This window comes from Neoarius graeffei, chromosome 14, assembly GCF_027579695.1.
Source record: "Neoarius graeffei isolate fNeoGra1 chromosome 14, fNeoGra1.pri, whole genome shotgun sequence".
Taxonomy (NCBI): domain Eukaryota; kingdom Metazoa; phylum Chordata; class Actinopteri; order Siluriformes; family Ariidae; genus Neoarius; species Neoarius graeffei.
Window position 1 is genome coordinate 44,659,570 of NC_083582.1, and position 12,494 is coordinate 44,672,063.

Here is a 12,494-nt window from a genome sequence, read left to right on the forward strand (position 1 = left end):
GTGGGCTGACTTTTTCCAAAAGAGGAGAAGAGGCGGAGCGAGTTGGTTGACTTTTTCCAAAAGAAGAGCAGAGGCGGAGCGAGTGGGTTGACTTTTTCCGAAAGAGGAGAAGAGGCGGAGCGAGAGGGTTGGCTTTTGCCGGAAGAGAAGAAAAGGCAGAGCGAGTGGGTTGGCTTTATCCAGAAGAGAAGAAAAGGCGGAGCGAGAGGGTTGGCTTTTTCCGAAAGAGCAGAAGAGGCGGAGCGAGTGGGTTGGCTTTTTCCAAAAGAGGAGAAGAGACGGAGCGAGTGGGTTGGCTTTTTCCGGAAGAGGAGACGAGGCGGAGAGAGTGGATTGTACGCGTGAAGCCAGAGGGTTGTTTTTTTCTGGAAGAGGAGATGAGGAGGAGAGAGTGGATTGTACGCGTGAAGCCAGAGGGTTGTTTTTTTCTGGAAGAGGAGACGAGGCGGAGAGAGTGGATTGTGCGGGTGAAACAAAATCAAGCAGTCAAAGAAGAAATGGACCAGCAATGCTCAAGCAAAAAGGAGAAGATTGGAGGTAAACATTTTTACTTTTGCTTGCAATTGCCAAGTCAAGAATCCTGAGGGATCCTGTACAATCATCGTGGAAATCAGACAAAGGGAGGGGCGGCACGGTGGTGTAGTGGTTAGCGCTGTCGCCTCACAGCAAGAAGGTCCGGGTTCGAGCCCCGTGGCCGGCGAGGGCCTTTCTGTGCGGAGTTTGCATGTTCTCCCTGTGTCCACGTGGGTTTCCTCCGGGTGACAATGCTAACCACTACACCACCATGCCGTCCTAATAATAATATTAAGAAGAAGAGAAGAAGAAGGTCTGTAGAAGTTCAACCTCTCCTCCACATGGAGCGGACTGGGAAACACAATCATAACAAACCAGTTATGACAGCGGCTAAAGAGGCTCTGACAACCCACTTCTAAAATGGCAGAAAAACCAATCAGATTACCATACCGCATCGGTCATTGCGTGGATCAACAAGGACCGCGTCTCTCAGCAGGGATCCAGGCTGAGGTTGAAACGTCTGCTACTGGAACAAACTCTACCCAGCATGCAAACGAGGATCACCATGCCGAGGATATCCCTCACAGAGGCCCTCAAGTTGCACCAACTGAAAACTGCCAAAGGCCAACCAGAACTAAATGGTCTAGGGAACAGTACAAACATGTGATGGAAGCATACTTCAAAGCCTTGATAAATCCAACAACATTGGTCACTGTAAGCACGTACAACATCTGGCATGAAAAAAACCCAACATCAAGACCGAATATGACCGCAAATAACCTTGCAAGTACCAGACAGGATATCATAAAAAACAAGAGACTAACAGATAATCTAATTCAAACTATAAAAGAAAATGTGTCTCTACAGCTAGACACCAGAGATGAAAACCATCAAGATGATAATGATGTAATTGAAATTGCTGAGTCAAATGAGCAGAACGACGAGGAAGAAAATTAAGTGAATAAACTAGATCAGTCGAAAGCTAAGCATAATGTCGAGGAATTCAGAAGACAAGCAACTGGAAAACTCCAGGGAAGGATGGCATAGCAAACTTATGGCTAAAATACCTGCCAGCATTACACAAAGACCTGACCTATGCTTATAACAAATGCATTAAAAACACAGAGGAGTGCCCTAGCTGGCTAACGACTGGTACTACTCACCGTCTTCCCAAAAATGAAGAAACCAGCAATCGTAAAAATTACCGGCCAATTACATGTCTCCCTACAATGTACAAAATCCTAACATCTATCATAACAGCTAGAACTTATAAACACTTGGTAGATAACAACCTACTACCAGTGGAACAAAAACACTGTAGAAAAGGGAGCTGTGGATGTAAAAGACCAGCTGCTCATAAATAAGGCCATAATGGAAGAGGTGAAAGCTTGGAAAAAGAACCTCACAATGGCTTGGGTCAACTACAAGAAGGCCTTTGACTATGTTCCCCACAGCTAGATAACAAAATGCCTAAAAAGCTGTAACACCTCCCCTGTCATTACAGAATTTATTAGAATGAACATGATGCAATGGAAAACATCCCTCAAACTCAATCATAAAAAGGGAACTTTAATATCCAGACAGATCAATATCAACAGCAGCATATTCGAAGGGGACTCTCTCTCACCTCTTCTCTTTTGCATTGCTCTTGCTCCACTATCCTCTCTTCTGAACAATAATGGCTATGGTTACAAAACAGGCAACACAATCATTAACCATCTGTTCTACATGGATGACTTGAAAACCTTTGCCAAAAATTACAAGGAACAGAAAGGCTTGTTTATCATTATTAAAGGCTTTAGTGACGACATCAGAATGGAGTTCAGCCTTGATAAATGTGCCAAAGCTACTTTCAAAAAAGGCAAACTAACAAAAGCTGAAAACATTGAGATTGATGTAGATACCACCATCCAAGATTTAGAAGAGGGTACATCCAAAGACCTTGGTGTGAATGAAGGAGATGGAATACAGCACACAAACATGAAAGAGAAAATTCGTAAAGAGTACTACAGGCATATACAACTAGTGCTTAAGTCAGAACTGAATGCCATCAATAGAATAGATGCAATAAACACTCTTGCAATCCCAGTTATCACCTACAGCTTCAACATCATCATCTGGAAAATAGAAGCTCTTAAGAAACTGGACCACAAAACAAGAAAACTATTGACAGCTGAAAAAATGCATAACCCTAAAGCAGATGTGGATAGGTTCTACCTCCCAAGAACATCAGGTGGAAGGGGCTTTATCTAAATTGAGACAACATACAAAACAACCATCAACGGTCTAGACATGAACTTAAACGCCAAAGAAGACAGTCTCCTTGTGATTGCCAAAGACCATGAAAGAATGAAAAAAAAACATCAGTACATTATGAAGCTACCAAATTCAGAAGAGAGCTAAACACACCAGAAATCGAAATAGTGGGGAATGAGCCAGCCATCGTCTATGCTCGAAGAACAAAGTTGAGAGCTAAACATCAAGCTTTAGAACAACTAAAGAGTAAATGGGAAGAAAAACCTTTACACAGACAGTGCCCAAACTGAGTCAGTGACAAAGATGTTGATCAAACCCAAACAAACCAATGGCTAAGAACAGCTGGCCTAAAATCTGAAACTGAAGGGTTTATTATTGCAGCTCAAGACCAGTGCATCAAGACAAATTATTACTGGAGCAGGATCTTGAAAGACAGTACTGACCCAATGTGTAGGATATGCAATAAACAACGAGAGATAATAGACCATCTAGTCTCTGGATGCTCAGAATTAGCCAAAACAGAATATGCACAAAGGCATAATAAAGCCACAGCATATCTCCATTGGGCTATCTGTAAGCATTATAACATCAGAGTCAAAGACAAATATTATGAACATGAGCCATTAACTGTAACGGAAAATGATGAAGCTACTACTGTATACTCTGGGACATGTCAATCCAAACACAAAGAAATTTACCTATTTATTTATTTATTTAATCTATTTTTATGGCATGACCAAATATTTTTGCTTTTATGTGTTCTTTTTTTTATGTATGTTCTTGTTCTTATGTGTTTTAATACACCTTCAGTTGTGGCACATCAATTTCGTTGTATGGGTGACTGTGCAATGACAATAAAGGCCATCTCAGCTCAGCTCAGCTCAGCTCAGCTCAGCTCAGCTCATATAGTAGTGAAGGACAAGAAGGAAAGAGTTTGTCTGCTCATTGATATGTCTGTCCCCACCGAAAGAAACACTTCTCTAACAATACAGAAAAACTCTCCAAATACAAAGATATAGAAACTGAGAGAGGGGTGGCACGGTGGTGTAGTGGTTAGCACTGTCGCCTCACAGCAAGAAGGTGCTGGGTTCGAGCCCCATGGCCGGTGAGGGCCTTTCTGTGCGGAGTTTGCATGTTCTCCCCGTGTCCGCGTGGGTTTCCTCCGGGTGCTCCGGTTTCCCCCACAGTCCAAAGACATGCAGATTAGGTTAACTGGTGACTCTAAGGCTACATCCACATGACAACGGCAACGAGATGTTATTTAAAAATATATCGCGTCCAAATGGGCAACGATCAGTAAAATATCAGGTCCATATGGCAACGCAATGCTTGCTGAAAACGATGCAATACACATGCCACACCTCTAGGGGCGCTGTAAGACGGTCCCTTCGGAGACACCAGAACAATAGAAGAAGTAAGGACGCATGCGCATAAACTATTATGCGCGAGACTTCATATTAGCCACAAAGTCAGGAAAATCTGTTCGTAAAATTACATTATAATGACCAAATACAATGAAAAGTATTTTTCCAGTCTCACCTGTGAAAGGTAATCCCATGTGATCTCGTTTGGACGGCAAACCTGTTGGTACAGTTAAACGCAGCTAATCTTTATTCTCCGCTTTGACCTTTCCAATATGGCGGCGAGGATGACGTATGATTCTACGCGGAAGGCGGTGTCTTTAATGGTCCGGAATAAATTGAATACTATACGTTGATGGATTAATTTGTTGTTTCTCACCTGTGAAAGGTAATCCCATGTGATCTCGTTTGGACGGTAAACCTGTTGGTACAGTTAAAGGCAGCACATGAATCTTTATTCTCCGCTTTGACCTATCCAATATGGCGGCGAGGATGACGTATGATTCTACGCGGAAGGCGGCGCCTTTCATGGTCTGGAATAAATTGAATACTACACGTTGATGGATTAATTTGCTCCTCTACGCCCTTTTTGAGGAATGTACTGTAGGACTAAAACCAACATCTGAAGAGGTGAGATCTCTCCTTTTTTCCCCTATTTTTGCTGGCGGGATTGACTCTGCCCTAAGGGCAGAGTCTCTCTCTCACTTTGCACCATTACACAATAAATATCCACAGTGAAAATATTTTGTAAGCGCGTTTCATGAACCAAGTCATAGGATTTGTTGACAACTCGCATCGCATCGCAATGAGAAGATCATTGGCACTACTGGTGTTAAGAATCAGACCATTTCAGAAATTAATATTTTGCTGTAGAGCTGCAGTGTTTGTACAATTGCATGTTTTTGCTTCACTATTACTGTCACTATTCTGCTTCTTGCATTACTACTGTGAACTAACACTGAACATAATAATAATAATTATAATAATAATAATAATATCCAAGCTCGTGTTTCACTCTCACTCGTGCTCTGTAAGGCTTTTTCCTGGTGATATCCTGGTGATATTCGTTACACTTCTACCCGGCGTGAAGCACTGACAGTCATGTGGTTGTGATGTCATCGTAAACAAATCCGTTCTACTCATCCAGACGACTTCACAACGGCAACGTTGCCAGATCTTTCCACTCTGGAACCCGTTCTCAAAAAGATTGCGTTTTGGGCACCCAAAACGCCGGTGCCATGTGGACGCCAGGCCTAAACGATAAGCAATTGTATCGGAGTCACCTGAATCCGTTGCCGTGTGGACAGGGCCTGAATTGACCATAGGTGTGAGTGTGAATGGTTGTCTGTGTCTATGTGTCAGCCCTGTGATGACCTGGCGACTTGTCCAGGGTGTACCCCGCCTTTTGCCCGTAGTCAGCTGGGACAGGCTCCAGCTTGCCTGCAACCCTGTAGAACAGGATAAAGCAGCTAGAGATAATGAGATGAGATGAGAAACTGAGAGAATGTGAGGTATGAAGACTGTGGGTGGTAAAAGAGAGCAACTGGACTTGCTTGAAGATTCTTGAAGACATTTCACCTCTCATCTGAAAGGCTTCTTCAGTTCTGTCTAGGGAGTATCAGGTATTTATCCTCTCGTGGATGAAAAGCTCATCTAAGGTGTCGTTGAGTCATCCTGTTGGTGTGGGTCACTGGGAGCTGGATGTGAACAGCCTTGAGAGTTGTTAGGGTGATCAATGGATTGCCTGTTAAGGTGATCAATGGAATGCTGATTCTCTCTGTCCTCCTGTGAGTCACTGAAAACAGCTGGGTTTTGGTGTGCATTCAGTTGTCTGGGAAGTGTGCCAAGGACTGCATTGTAGGTGGCTGATAAATGATGTCATATGGCCCTTTTCCACTACCCTTTTTCAGCTCACTTCAGCTCGCTTCAGCTCACTTCAGCCCGACACGGCTCGCATTTCGACTACCAAAAACCAGCACGACTCAGCTCGCTTCAGCCCTGCTTAGCCCCTAAAACTCGCACCGTTTTGGAGTGGGGCTGAAGCGAGCCAAACCAAGCTGAGTGAGGCTGGGGGCGTGAGCAGACACTCCCCTGTGCACTGATTGGTGAGGAGGAGTGTCCTCACATGCCCACACACGCCCCGCGAGCGCGCTGGGATCTGTAAACACCGCAAACCCGGAAGGAGAAGAATTACGAATTACGAGAATTTCTGAAGCCTTATGCGCCTCGCCTCATCTATACGCTCTTGCCAGTATCTGTCCGCGTTGTTGGTGACAACAAGCCACAGCACCAAGACCAGCAACACTAACGACTCCATGTCCTCCATGTTTATTGTTTACTATTCAGGTCGTGAGACTACCGCTTAAAAGCTCACTGATGTCACTGTTTGTGCCGCCTAACGACATCACGTGACGTCCACCCACTTTCGCTAACTCCACCCAATGTGTCCACCCACTTCCAGCCAGCATGGTTCAGCGCGGTTGTAGTCGAAATGCAACTCCAACAGCCCCGCTCAGCCCGACTCAGCACGGCACGGCTCAGCCCAACTCAGCCGCGTTTGTAGTGGAAAAGCGGCATTAGACCCCCACCTCTATTCAGTGATGGCCGTTCCAGGTTGACAAAAATGGCTTCTTTAACTCCTCGCTCATACCAACAATCCTCTCTGGCTAAAATGTGTATGTTGTAATCCTGAAATGAGTGTCTGTAACAGTCCATGTAGGTGGGTGGAGCACAGAAGGACGGCAGGACAGAACTGTTTAACAAAACTCTCTTTTATTTGCACTTTTCAGATGCAAACCCACACTCAGACACACGCATACACATCAGCCGTCTGGTTGTGGAGAGAGTCCCTCTGCTCTCACTCTCTCTCCTTAAGAAGGGCGCAGTCACTGGGAAGACACACAAACATCAATTAACAACAGGTGTAGTGATTCTGCCACTTAACTTCCCTGACTCCGCCCTCCTGTCACAGACCGATGCTAGACCACGCCCCCACTGCCACATACCCCCACCGCCCGACTCAGGCCTGGCAGCCGTCCGGCCCGCAGCCGACTCCCCCCCCCCCCCCCCCCTTGACGGGAGAGGAAGTCCGCCACGACCATCTGCACCCCCGGCCTGTGGATCACCTTGAAGTTAAAGGGTTGGAGTGCCAGATACCAACGGGTGATCCACGCATTGGCATCCTTCATGCGGTGGAGCCACTGGAGGGGTGCGTGGTCCGAACAGAGGGTGAAAGGGCGTCCCAGCAGGTAGTACCGGAGGGTGAGGACCGCCCACTTGATCGCCAGGCACTCCTTCTCGATGGTACTGTAGCGCCCCTCACGCACCGACAGCTTGCGGCTAATGTACAAGACGGGGCGATCCTCCCCCTCCACCTGCTGGGACAAAACGGCCCCCAGCCCTCTGTCCGACGCATCCGTCTGCAACATAAAGGGGAGAGAAAAGTCAGGGGAGTGTAAAAGTGGCCCCCCACATAGTGCAGCCTTAACCTTAGAAAAAGCCCGCTGGCATTGCTCCGTCCACTGGACCGGATCTGGTGCCCCCTTTTTAGTCAGATCAGTCAGCGGGCTGGTGACGTCCGAATAATTAGGTATAAACCTACGATAATAGCCAGCCAGCCCCAGGAACTGTCTCACCCCCTTTTTGGTCTTGGGCCTCGGGCAGGCCGCAATCGCTGCAGTCTTGTTAATTTGGGGACGCACCTGCCCGTTGCCCAAGTGGAAGCCCAGATACCGTACTTCCACCCGCCCAATCGGCCAACCCAACCCAAACTTCTTCGGGTTGGCCGTGAGACCCGCCCGCCTCCGCGACCTAAGGACAGCCCTCAGGTGTTGTAGGTGCCGCGGCCAGTCATTACTATAAATAATGATATCGTCTAAGTACGCGGCCGCATACGTGGCGTGGGGGCGGAGGACCCTGTCCATCAGCTGCTGAAACGTAGCAGGCGCCCCAAACAGCCCAAAAGGAAGTGTGACGAATTGGTGTAAGCCGAACGGTGTGGAAAAGGCCGTTTTTTCACAGGATAATGGAGTCAAGGGGATCTGCCAATAACCCTTTGTTAAATCCAGTGTTGAGTAAAAACGAGCCGTGCCTAGCCAATCGAGCAACTCATCAATACGAGGCATTGGGTACGCGTCGAATTTAGACACCGCGTTGACTTTTCTATAGTCCACACAGAACCGGACCGACCCGTCGGCCTTGGGTACCAAGACCACCGGGCTGCTCCAGTCACTGTGGGACTCCTCAACAATGCCCATTTCGAGCATGGCCTCAAGTTCTTCCCGAACCACCTTTTTCTTGTGTTCGGGTAACCTGTAAGGGCGGCTACGCACTACCACCCCCGGGGGCATCTCAATGTGGTGCTCTATGAGGTTAATGCAGCCGGGCAGGGGTGAGAACACGTCCGAAAACTCGGTCTGCAACTGGGCAACCTCCGCGAGTTGGGTCGGGGAGAGGTGGTCTCCACAGGGGACCGGAGAGGGAGTGATGCTAATGTTCCTTTTTGAACCTCCAACCCCAGCTCCGCCTTCTCTGGAACCACCGACACCAACGCCACGGGGACCTCCTCATTCCAGAGTTTGAGTAGGTTGAGATGGTAAATCTGTAGCGCCCCACCCCTGTCCGTTCGCGTCACCTCATAGTCGACGTCCCCGACTCACCGTGTGACCTCAAATGGTTCTTGCCACTTGGCAACTAATTTAGAGCTCGATGTGGGCAACAGTATGAGTACTTTCTCTCCCGGTGCAAACTCTCTAAGGCGCGTACCCTTGTCGTACAGGTGGGTTTGCCGTTCTTGGGCCTGCCGCAAATTCTCCTGGGTTAGTTGTGTGAGTGTGTGGAGTTTTATCAATAACGTATTGAATTTCATTTTTGCTTGGTGAAGGTCCCTCCTCCCAATTTTCTCGCAGCACGTCTAAAATGCCGCGCAGCTTACGCCCATATAATAATTCAAACGGGGAGAACCCCGTGGAAGCTTGGGGGACCTCTCGCACTGCAAAGAGCAAGGGTTCGAGCCATTTATCCCAGTTACGCGCGTCCTCACTTAAAAATTTCTTAATTATGTTTTTAAGGGTGCGATTAAACCGTTCCACTAAGCCGTCCGTTTGTGGGTGATAAACGCTGGTGCGGATCGGCTTAATACCTAATAACCCATACAGTTCATTCAGTGTTCGTGACATAAACGAGGTGCCTTGATTAGTCAGAATCTCTTTCGGGATTCCAACTCGGGAGATGACGCGGAAGAGCGCCTCCGCAATACTGCATGCTGAGATATTGCGAAGAGGCACTGCTTCCGGGTATCGCGTTGCATAGTCCACCAGAACTAATATAAAGCGGTACCCTCGTGTTGACCGATCTAATGGCCCGACGAGATCCATCCCAATTCTTTCGAACGGGGTCTCGATTAATGGTAGAGGGCGCAAAGGCACTTTTGGAATGGCCGCTGGATTTACTAACTGGCATTCGCGGCATGCCGTACACCACCTACGGACATCGCCGCGAATCCCCGGCCAATAGAATCGGGCCATTATTCGGGCTAGTGTTTTATCCTGCCCTAAGTGTCCAGCCATAGGATTAAAGTGAGCTGCCTGGAATACCAATTCCTGGCGGCTCTTCGGAATTAAAAGCTGCGTGACTAACTCTTTCGTTTGAGTGTCCTGCGTCACTGGGTATAATCTATCCTTCATAATCGCGAAGTAGGGGAAGGACGGGGTGGCGTTCGGCTGGAGCATTTGACCATCGATTACTCTCACTTGGTCAAAAGCATGCCGCAGAGTCTCGTCTCGCGATTGCTCTAATGGGAAATCCGCGAGGGATTCCCCAATAGAGAGAGGAGGAGCCGGCGGCTCCTCACTCTGGCGCGGAGATGACGTAGACGGCTCTGTGACAGCTGCTCCCGCCAAAGCGACACCGGGACCTCCCCCTGTCAAATGGCAGGACCCACTCTTGACTAAGTGTGTCATTAAACCCCTAAATCCAGGCCAATCAGTCCCCAAAATTAAAGAGTGGGTAAGGCGAGGATTAACTGCCGCCTTCACTATAAATTTTTCCCCTCTGAAATGTATGTGGACCGACACCAACGGGTAGCTGTGAATATCCCCGTGCACACACAACACCTTCACCCCTTGTGCTCCCCCCAATGCCTCGTCTTGCACCAGGTTTTGGTGGATTGAGGTCTGATTACAGCCAGAATCCACCAATGCCTGATATGTATCCCCTTGGATACTCACCGGTATGCGATACGCTCCGGCCCGATCAAGGGCGGCTCCTGGCGCGGTGGGGATCCGAACCACCGCGCCCACCTCCATTATCGAGCACTGCTGTTGGAGGTGGCCCGGTTCCCCGCAGCACCAGCAAACCGGCCCGGGCTTCCTCTCTGCACTAGTGCTCTGGGGCTCACTCACCTGAGGGGGGGAGAGACAGACACAGAAGGGAGACACGGAAGGGCACCGTGGGTGCGGCGGGCCGGCTGAGGTGGCGCCGGCCCCCGTCTCCGCGGTGGGGGAATGGGGCGAGGAGAAGACACAGGAGGAGGGGAGAGAGAGAGAGAGAGGAGAGAAGAGAAGAGGTCGTCTGCTGTCCTGCCGTTGGGACAGCCGCCAGATGATCCTCCGCCAGCTCGATTGCCTGATCCAGCGACGCCGGGCGGTGGCACTGGACCCACTCTGCGGTTCCCGCTGGTAGACGCGCGACGAACTGTTCCAGTACCACCTGGTCGATGAGTCCCTTGGCGTCGCAGCTGTCGGCCCTCAACCACTGCCAGCAGGTGTCCCGGAGTTGCTGGCCAAACGCGAACGGCCGGCCGACTTCCTCCAAGCGCAGAGCGTGGAAACGCTGATGTTGTTGCTCCGGGGTGCGTCCCACCCGCTGGAGGACGGCCCGGCGAAGGTCCGCGTAAGCCAGCTGGCGGTCGGCGGGGAGCTGTAGCGCGGCCAGCTGCGCCTCTCCCGTTAGCAGGGGGAGGAGGCGCGCCGCGCGCTGTTCCACCAGCCACCCCGAGGTCTCTGCTACCTGCTCAAAGAGCGTGAAGAATGCCTCGGGGTCGTCCTGCGGGCCCATCTTCGTGAGGGTGAGGGTGGAAGGGCCCACGGCAGTGGAGTTGGTGGACCCCGCTGATGCGAGGAGGTGCCGGAACGCCCGACGATCTTCCTGTTGCGCCAGCACCAGGGCCTCGAACCGTTGTTCTTGCTCCTTTCGGAGGGCGAGCAGCGCCTGGTGCTGGCTCTGTTGGGCCGTGGCGAGGGCGTGGATCAGGTCGGCGAAGGTGGAGGACTCCATGGGGCTGTTGTCTTCTGTGCTCGGGTCCCGGGTTTCAGCACCACTGTAACAGTCCATGTAGGTGGGTGGAGCACAGAAGGACGGCAGGACAGAACTGTTTAACAAAACTCTCTTTATTTGCACTTTTCAGATGCAAACCCACACTCAGACACACGCACACACATCAGCCGTCTGGTTGTGGAGAGAGTCCCTCTGCTCTCACTCTCTCTCCTTAAGAAGGGCACGGTCACTGGGAAGACACACAAACACATCAATTAACAACAGGTGTAGTGATTCTGCCACTTAACTTCCCTGACTCCGCCCTCCTGTCACAGACTGATGCTAGACCACGCCCCCGCTGCCACAGTGTCCTTTGTTGTTAAGATGAAGGTAGACAGCAGAGTCCTGGCCTGAGGAACAGGCCTGAGGAACAGGCCAGGACTCTGCTGAAACAAAACAACCACTTCACAGGCACATGGCTCAACACAGGAGAGCCAGTTCCTCAGGCCAGGACTCTGCTGTCTACCTTCATTTTAACAACAAAGGATGAAGCTACTTCACCAAAAGGTGAATTTTGTTCTAACCCTTTTTGCTAGTGAAGCGTGTGAAGTGAAGCTCTACACTGTGTGCACAATTATTAGGCAAGTGAGTACTCTGACCCTACCATTATTTCTATGCATGTTTTCCAACCGCAAGCTAGATACACTTGAATGCTAATTGGATTTAAGCATTCTCAGGTTGTATTTATTTGTGTAATGAGGGAGGGTGTGACCTAAAGTAATTAATACCCTATATTAAGGTGTGCATAATTATTAGGCAGCTTCTTTATCTCAGGTAAAATGGGCCAAAAAAGAGATTTAACAGACACTGAAAAGACAAAAATTGTAAAATGCCTATCAGAGGGATGCAGCACTCTTGAAATAGCTAAGCTATAGAAATGTGAGCACAGAACAATCAAATGTTTTGTTGCAAATAGTCAACAGGGTCGCAAAAATGTGTGGAGAAGAAAAGACACAAATTAACCGCAAAAGACTTGAGAAGGATTAAACATGAAGCTACCAGGAACCCATTATCCTCCAGTGCCACAATATTCTAGAACTGCAACCAACC